General features: G+C 32.3%; 1 long non-coding RNA gene across 2 annotated transcripts; it reads right to left on the bottom strand.

Moving 5' to 3' along the window:
* Positions 1–251: 251 nt before the first annotated feature.
* LOC139482905 (uncharacterized) lies at positions 252–4,727 on the bottom strand. Of its 2 annotated transcripts, none has more exons than XR_011655001.1 (3): positions 4,527–4,727; positions 2,731–2,938; positions 252–559 (listed from the first exon to the last, which is right to left on the bottom strand). It is a non-coding gene; the product is annotated as an uncharacterized lncRNA (long non-coding RNA). The 2 variants fall into 2 exon arrangements; XR_011655000.1 differs by lacking the exon at positions 4,527–4,727 and adding an exon at positions 4,156–4,356.
* Between the last annotated feature and the right edge of the window lie 5,056 nt (positions 4,728–9,783).

Consider the following 9,783-nt stretch of genomic DNA (forward strand, 5'->3'; position numbering starts at 1 on the left):
GGCATTGATCATACCCCAACTTTCTAATTTTCATATTACTGAAAGGTAACTGTATTTATTACTTAGAATTGAATAAATAAAAAAAAACGAGCTTTTTTAAATTACACTCATGCAAAATAAAAGGGAAACACTTGAGGCCAGAGGGAAGATATAATATTCGGTTGTCAGAAGTATAAAATAAACGTGGAATCTTATTAAGTTTATAACAGTGAAATTGCTTCAAACAAAATATTCATGAAAACAACTGAGTCAATAATCTGATTTTTTTTAATAAATATGGTGACATTTCACTTCTGCACTTTTTAATGTTGATGAGTCTCATATATTTAAAAAATCCTCTTGTTACTAAACTTTGGAGCCCATAGTCTGTTAAACTTTCATTTATTAAATCCTGCATTAGTTCAACAAAAATGTCCGCTTATAATCACTTGAACCACCTCGCATACCATTCTGTACATGAATATATCTCTCATAACAAATTTCATATAAATTGCTGATTCCAGGTATCAAAATTTTTATCCTCCAGTAAAATTATTCCTCTGACAGGATGTGTTGTCTACTGAAAATGAAATTTTTTGTTATTAAATTAAGTTTGTTAATTCAATCAAAAAGTAATGAAGAATCAATGATAATTATAATATATTGTATTTCATTGTTATTGCCATCTATGACCTCAATACAGTCTGCTCAAGTCATTCTCTTATCTAAAAAATACCAGATGCTCCGCAGGGCGCAGCTTTATACGCCCACAGAGGTTGAACCCTGAACGGTTCGGGCAAGTATGGACACAACATTCAAGCTGGATTCAGCTCTAAATTTGGATTGTGATTAAATAGTTGACACAGCATAGGTTTCTGACACAGAATGAATGTGGTCTAAGGAACTTAAAATACTTTTTTGCCTTTGAGCAATTCACTATGCTGTTAATATTAATCCTCTCAAAAAAATGTTTGAAGAAATTTTCTTTTTATTTATGAAATCTGAAATGAAAAAAATTTACCCCCCCCCCCCCCCCCTCCAATTTTATTTTCACATCCCCCTTTCCCTTATTCCAAAACTGATCTCAATTCAAATTTCTAATGGAGTTTGCAACAATAACTACTCATTTAAATACATCATAAAATATTAAAACGTAAAGAAAGTGCTTGTTAGTGGCGTATTCGGGCCCCTTTTTGGCCCCTTATTCCTAAACTGCTCGGACCTCAACTCCCAAAATCAATCCCAACCTTCCTTTTGTGGTCATAAACCTTGTGTTTAAATTTCATTGATTTCTATTTATTTATACTAAAGTTATTGTGTGAAAACCAAGGATAATGCTTATTTGGGCCCTTTTTTGGCCCTTAATTCCTAAACTGTTGAAACCAAAACTCTCAAAATCAATCCCAACCTTTCTTTTGTGGTCATAAACCTTGTGTCAAAATTTCATAGATTTATATTTACTTAAACTAAAGTTATAGTGCGAAAACCAAGAAAATGCTTATTTGGGCCCTTTTTGGCCCCTAATTCCTCAAATGTTGGGACCAAAACTTTCAAAATCAATCCCAACCTTCCTTTTGTTGTTATAAACCTTGTGTTAAAATTTCATAGATTTCTATTCACTTTTACTAAAGTTAGAGTGCGAAAACTAAAAGTATTCGGACGACGACGACGATGCCAACGTGATACCAATATACGACCAAAAAATTTTTAATTTTTGCGGTCGTATAAAAATGGTCAGATTTATTAAAACGCTTCATTTGCATGGATATGATGCACATCATGTAAGAGTTATTTCCCTTATATTGTTTTTTTTTTATCATAAATTAAATTTAAATTATGGTACCCTTCATTCTTGAAATTAGGTTTTAAATCCAAATGTAACTATCTTGACATTTATACAGCATAGATAACAGAATAAAATCTTTAAACTATTAAAAGAATACCATTCGGCCTTAAAGTCTGTGTATGATTCTTTTACCTATATCTCATTAATTATAATTTCCATCCTCAATTTATTCCATTGGCAATATATATATAAAAAAGAATAATTTAGTATATAATTATGTCTGACTGTTAAAAGAGGGACGAAAGATACCAAAGGGACAGTCAAACTCATAAATCTAAAACAAACTGACAACGCCATGGCTAAAAATAAAAAAGACAAACAGAAAAACAATAGTACACACGACACAACATAGAAAACTAAAGAATAAACAACACGAACCCCACCAAAAACTAGGGGTGATCTCAGGTGCTCCGGAAGGGTAAGCAGATCCTGCTCCACATGTGGCACCCGTCGTGTTGCTTAAGTGATTACAAATCCGGTAAATAGTCTAATTCGGTAGGTCATATTCAAGAAAGGGAAGGGGATTGTAGTTACGACGTAAGGAACATATCCGATATCATTTGTGAAACGGTTATTCCATAACGGTCAACCAACTCGTGATGGCGTCCGTAAAATTTACGAAGGGATGATTTCAACTTCACCATTTGGAACTCTTGGTTTAATAGCTTCCTTGTGAGCAGCAAACCTCTATCAAGAAAATCATGATAGGAAATGCAAGCACGGGAATATCGTATCAATTGGGAGATATATTGTTAAATGTAGATATTTTCAGTCTATTCCCTTATGAAAACAGTCTGCATACCATGTATATTATGTTTTTGTTTCATATTTGTGGGATTGAAATCATAGCACACTGTTAATAACTGACTGTTTTTACCCTAAATAGACACTTTTGGATTACTTACCCTTAATATATTCTAGTCCTATTGTTTTCTATCAAAATCATTTTGCTTTCAACATTACTGGACACTGGTCATTAACATTCCATTTGATTACTGTTTTCTTGTTGTATGTATATCACACATACACGTGTACATGTACATGTGTTTTTTGTTGATATATAAAAGTCCTATGTATTGAATTTTTTATTCATAGTGAACATCTTTCTCCTTCCTGCAAATATAAAGCAAATGTACATACAATTACTAAATAAATTATATACTAAATTATTCAAAGCAAAATTAAACTTTGCATTGTTATTATCAACACATTAATACAAATTTGCCATATGAATTACCAAAAAAATACATGTTTTTACTAAGTATTATAAATAATTATGCCTCAAGCATTTTGCTCAATACATAAAAGTTAAAGGGGCAAAGAAAATATTTCCAAGTCTTGAAAATTTATTTTTTAAGTATAATATAAAAAAAGAAGATGTGGTATGATTGCCAATGAGACAACTATCCACAAAAGACCAAAATGACACAGACATTAACAACTATAGGTCACTGTACAGCCTTCAACAATGAGCAAAGCCCATACCGTATAGTCAGCTATAAAGAGCCCCGATAAATCAATGTAAAACAATTCAAACGAGAAAACTAACGGCCTTTATATTTATGAAAAAACGAAGAACAAATATGTAACACATAAACAAACGACAACCACTGAATTACAGGCTCCTGACTTGGGACAGGCGCATACATATTACATTTTTATATTCAATTATATTATAGTGTACATAAATATCATAACATGTACAATACAAGCTAAAATTATATACATTTTGGGGGCACTCACAACCCAGTTTTTCTCAATTAAAATCATGGAACCACCACTGTCATGACTATTGAGACCTTGTTGGAAAAAATTTGGTTGATTATATAGGGACTGAAGCATGACTGGAGCCCCCCCCCCCCCCCCCCCCCCCCCTTTTATGATCTTTTATGAAAAGTTCTGGTTTTGCCACTGAAATTTGTTAGTTTCTGGTCTGACATGTAAATGTATGTCACTGTGTAAGCTCTCAAATGGGTGACGGGTGATTGGTTAATTACAATGGGGATACTACATGTATCTGGTTTATTTTTTTATATACAATGTATGGGAAAGAAGAGTATGGATAGTGAACCCCCTTCGTCAGAAACAATTAAGTGCCTATAATCCCTTTCCCTTTGTATTGTATCAATTTGTGTTCATAAAAGATTTAATGTTTATAGATAAAATATTAGACTTGAGTGTACATGTATTATATAACTGTATAAATGAAATCAGGGACATATAAAAGTTCAAAATTCTTTATTTTCCAATTAAGGCAGCAACCATTTGATTTTCTGGGGCAAAATTCATGGAGTACCCGCCCACCCCACCCCCTTTTTTAGAGAACTTACAGTCGGCATGAAACATTATCATCCACGCTTTCAAATTTGATTCGTTTTGGTCCGTATTTGCAGTTTCATGTTTACAATGTTCACAAAGTGATAGCGTGAATTATTTCCAGGGAGATCGTGAAGAATACTTTTTTTAATTTTGTCTGTCCAGTTTGAAAACGGATGTTGACAGTGGGTATAATGTTTCCGGAGACAAGGGCGGATACCCCAGACCAAAATCCGAATGTAATAAAATAATAAAAGTGATAAATAGTAAATTCATTACATGAAAAGGAAATGATGAAAACTTGGATTTCAATATTCATGTTTCATATTATTTTACACTTTATTTTTGCCGTTTAAATCATTTCTTGGGATGCGAAAATAATTACCTGCAATATCTGGAATAAAGCTTTATCTTTTATGTTGTGTGGCACAAAGTTTAAGCATCCAAGAATGTCATAAATGCAACTTTCAACGAGGAATGCCAAATCCGACGTCAAATAATGGCCGCCATTACGTGTTGACAACGTCGTCTAGTGAACCGTATCACTGAGCGCCGAAATCCTTACTCATGCGCTTCCGGTTGTCCTACTGTATATCGATGGAAATCGTTGACAAATACCACTAGACAATATTATAAATTTACTTCAAATACCAAATCTGTTACAAAGAATGTTCTGCACAAACTCTCTCATGAAATTGAAAACATGTATTATTCTTTCGAGTAATATTCGATCAGTGTTTTTACATTAAAACAAAACGCTCGGTAGGGCCGTCTTCTGCTTTAAGAAAGTTCTTTTGCAAAACTAACTAGACGCTCTTAAGAGCTTTTGTCGGTCACCACCATCTTCAACAGTAACCAGTTTTATGTAAAATCATCATTTAAAGGGAACAATCAAAAGTTAACTGACAATTTCAGTCATGTTGGCATATTTGTAGACATTACCGAGCTGGTAATTTTTCCCATCAGAAGTTTCGATTTATCTATTATAGTTTTCAAGATAAAACGCAACAAATGCAAAAATTTGTAAAAAATATCATAAAAGGGCAATAGCTTCAAAAGAGTCGATGTAAGATTTCAGCTATTATGGCTAACTTGTAGATCCTATCTTGCTGATCCTTTGTGCTATTTAAAGTGTCTATTTATCTATTTCAGTTTTCAAGATAATAGGCAAAATTGGAAAAATCATTACTAAAGGGCAATAACTCCAATAAGGAAACGACTAACAAATTGGGTCATGCTGACTTATCTGTAAATGTGGTCTTCTTGAACATTTTTGCTATTTAAAGTTTCTATCTATTATTATAGTTTTTAAGATATTAGGTAAACACTTATGAAATTGTAAGATTGTCGTTTTATGACAATCCTCCCAGTAAGGAGTCGACTAAATATATTTGTAATGTTGACGTATTTGGAGGACTTGTCTTGCTTACCATTTTTGCTTGACAAGGTTTCTGTATATCCTTTATAATTTTCAAAATAAACAACTGATAGTAGACAAAAGAAAATGTATAATTCATCATTTAAAGGCAACAACTCCTACAAAATGTCGTATGACGTAATTGACAATATGCAAATTAAGCTCAACATTTTGAACGTTTTTGCTCCCGTCAGATTTTCTCTATTCATATTGGTTTTCAAAATAATAAGCAAAGCTTGCATTGTATCGCTATGTTCTAATAGACCTTTTCAACAATTGTCTACACCTACAGTTGAGAACGACTTTGACAGGTAAGATGTGAGGGGTCTTCTCAAAAATAAAAATTGAAAAAAAAGTATTCATCACTATTGATGTTTTTGCTTGAAATTTATTTGATTGGCAATGATACAACTGAATTAAAATGAATAAAAAACATGTATAGTTTTAGTTAATATGTAATTAAACAAATGAACAATGTGTTATGTCTGTAGTTAAGGGCGGTACATGTTATTTCAATGTTTTTATGTTTGGTAGGGTACAATGTACCTCCATCATATACTCGTTACTTTATATCTGTTTAGTTCACCAATCGTGGTAAAAATCCACCCAAAGTAAATGAGAAAATTAAAAAAAAACAGCGATCTCCGATCGAAATAAAAGTAATCAAATATGAAGTTGAAGCATAATGTCAAAATATCACATTATTAACTAAAAATTCTACCGTGTCAAAGGCGTAAAAATTACCAACATATGCAGGTGCTTTAAACATGTGACGGGGTTCTATTAGTCTAATTGGATCCAAAATCTCCCTTATATATGGTCAAAGATGACATCTAAAGAAAACCATAAGTACTAAAAAAACAAAGAATACAAAACCAAAGCTATATCCAGGAAAAGGGAAATAGAGAAACAAATTCTAACCCGATGGCTACAAAACAAAATATAGCAACGACAGTGTAACATATAAAACCAACGATATTTTATAAACAGACACCCCATTAAACTTCAGTGCTTATCAAATCACGCTTGTTTTAAAAAAAGCAAAAGTTAATTTTAACCGAAGTCGTTTGACTCCAAACTACTGCTTGGCACTGTCTAAAAAGACATTACAAAGACTTTGTAGTAACTGACGAGTTGAAATATAAATTGCATACGCAGGTATGTACTGCATAAAATGTTATAACATTGGAACGAGAACTCAATTACATCCCCCTTAACCCCCCCCAAAAAAAAAATTACATCCCCCTCAACCACCCCCTTTTACTATAACTATGTATCTTGAAGCGGAATAGTCCATCGCTGACAAAAATAGTGATGTGATATTTTCCTTTGACCTTTGAAATCAATATGTTTTAAATTGCCCCTCCCGACATTTACATAAGGAAAGGTGCTGATCGGTTGAAAAACACCAACTCGACCTTATTTACGAGTGTGTAACTGACGGATGGACAGTCCAGTAATTATGTTTCATAAATTTCAAAATTTAATCGTTAATGGCATGTAGCAAAATATTTGAAGGAATCATCAAATTGAAGAGAAAGCTGATCACGATGCGGAATTCTTGCAGACATTCTTTAATCAATTCAACGTGAAATGTCGCGTAAATACATGTTATACGTATATTATATGACATATATTTATTTAATTATGTGTTTGATTAACGTCTCCTATATCTTCTGTGGCGAAATAGTCAAGACGGTATGCAATCATCAAAAATCGAATATGTATACGTAATGATAATCATGGTGTTTTTTTTTTGTCTTTGAGACGACCTCTCAATGTTACCTGTACACTGATGGTGTCGTTAGTCAGTGTCGCGAATAGTTGAAAAGGTCTATTTTTAGCCATTTTGGCTAGGTTGGTTGACAAGCGGGGTCATTAGACAATTGTTCAACTAGATATCCCTGATGATGAAATTTATATAACGTATAGTTTTCTTTTTTATGCATCTTACAATTTATATATAGTAAGTTGAAGGTAGGCTAGCTATTTTGTTCCGTAGTAACAATGCTTATACAGTCCATCGTTCGTTTATTGTGTTCATTCTCTTGCTCAATACATTAGTGGTATAACGGGACATCAAAATTTGTTGCGTTTGTGACACGAAAAATATTTATGTCAAATGCTAAACTGTGTTCGTTGACACTATATGTATAGAATGAAAACAAAACTAATGTGTGCTAACACCATGCATTGGAATTAGTACATGTATTATAAGAATTGCATATAACTTGACGTTTTGTGTAACTACGACATTTTAGATTTTACTGTCCAGAAGATTAAATATGATATGACTGTATCCGGTTAACAAGAATTAGGTAATTAAAATGATTATGTGTTCATCCTTATATTTTTCATAATCCCAAGCATGATATTTGTTATGGTGGCGTGCAAAAAAACAATACTTGAGAAAAAAAAGGATAGCGTTTTGATCACTGCCTTTTAAAAATTATTTAAAAAACGCATTAAAAAATATTCATTCAATGTTCGTAGTAACAAAGTACATTCCATTATGGATAACCTTTGATAATTCATGTGTACAATACAAATATTATTGTGTATTTTTTGGCCAATGAAATTGGATGTTACTACTTGTTTGTTTGTGAAACGCCTGTATGGTATCAATGATTCACAAAACGCTTAGCTTGACTGCAGTTCAGTATAGTTAAGGTTTTATAAGATCATAATGAACATTAATTATCATTCATTTGCATCATGTATTGGCTAACCTTCTTTTAAAATAAGACAATAGTCAATAAAATATAAAGCACACTTGTCCAAAATCTGCTTTATATAACCATTTAAGTAATTTAGAAGTTCATATAGTAGCATTCATGTCTTCCGTTAGTCCTCGTATGCGTTGTCCCAAGCAAACAAGGGCGTCTGTTTTAAATCGTATTACAAATGTAACGCTGATTTTATATTGTACTTCCTGAATCAAATAAAACCAATGAAAATCTTAAAAACTTCTGTCCTAATATACAAATCGTAGACAAACCCAGACACAAAAAAGGTTGATGACACTATTTTAAACCCTCTAAAATAGTAAATAATTTATTGTCATACTGATAATGATTTAAAGTAAAATCGTGTATGTGTATTATTTCTTGCAGTCATGTGACTTTCAAACGGCTAACAACGTTAATTTATCATTTTATTTACAATTTCACATTTTTAAAAAGAAATCTACTTAATATAAATGAAACAACCAAAGTGTATATGTACCTTTTGAGTTACACTTGTGACCACTAAATCCATCAGCACAACCAAGAGTACAATTGCCATCCACTTTATCACAAGTTATGTTCAAACAGCCATCACAAAATGTACCACAACCCAACCCATACGAACCTGTACTACATTCTGAAACATAACATGTGTCATGCTTAGATAAAGTGTGTCTTTTCCATATTTTTGTTCAATAATATCTGTCTGTTCATTTGCCTCGTTGCTTCTAATTATTCTCTAGTTTTGTGTTTTTCATCCTAAGCATATGCTTCCTAAAGGAACTTAAAACCTATTTCGAATATTTTGTTTCTATGTCGATGATATGAATTATTTCTTTATTGGTCAATATAAGTTGTACGAGTTTTGTTTAATCTATAGACGATATTGTTTAGAGATGAATCAGCTAGATTGCAGATTACAAACATTGGAAAAAAGTGGTTGCAAAATATCACGTTTAACCTTTCAGAGATTACATATAAGAAGATGTTGAATAAGTGCTAATAAGACAACTCTCCATCCAAGTCACAATTTGTGAAAGTAAAAATGTATAGGTAAAAGTACAGCTTTCAACACGGAGCCTTGGTTCACACCGAACAGCAAGCTATAAAGGGCCCAAAAAAACGACTTGTGTAAAACCATTCAAACGGGTAAACCAACGGTCTAATCTATATGAAAACGAGAAATGAGAAACATTTATAAATCACATCAACACATGACAACCACTTAACATTAGGTTCCTCACTTAGGACAGGCGCAAACAAATGCAGTGGGTTTAAACGTGTTTTTTTTAAATATGTATAAAGCTTAGTTTTCAATTCATTATAAAGGACACCACTAAACGTAATAATAAGTGGGCAATATAGATTGTATGGTATGCTGAGGAATAACGCTAAAAAATGTAGAAGTCTTAAAATATACAAGAAACTATTTTTTATACCAATAATGTTGATTCATTTTGTACGACAATTTGAAATGATGCTAAATGAAAAGAACCATT

Source organism: Mytilus edulis, chromosome 7 (genome assembly GCF_963676685.1).
Source record: "Mytilus edulis chromosome 7, xbMytEdul2.2, whole genome shotgun sequence".
In the NCBI taxonomy this organism is placed as follows: domain Eukaryota; kingdom Metazoa; phylum Mollusca; class Bivalvia; order Mytilida; family Mytilidae; genus Mytilus; species Mytilus edulis.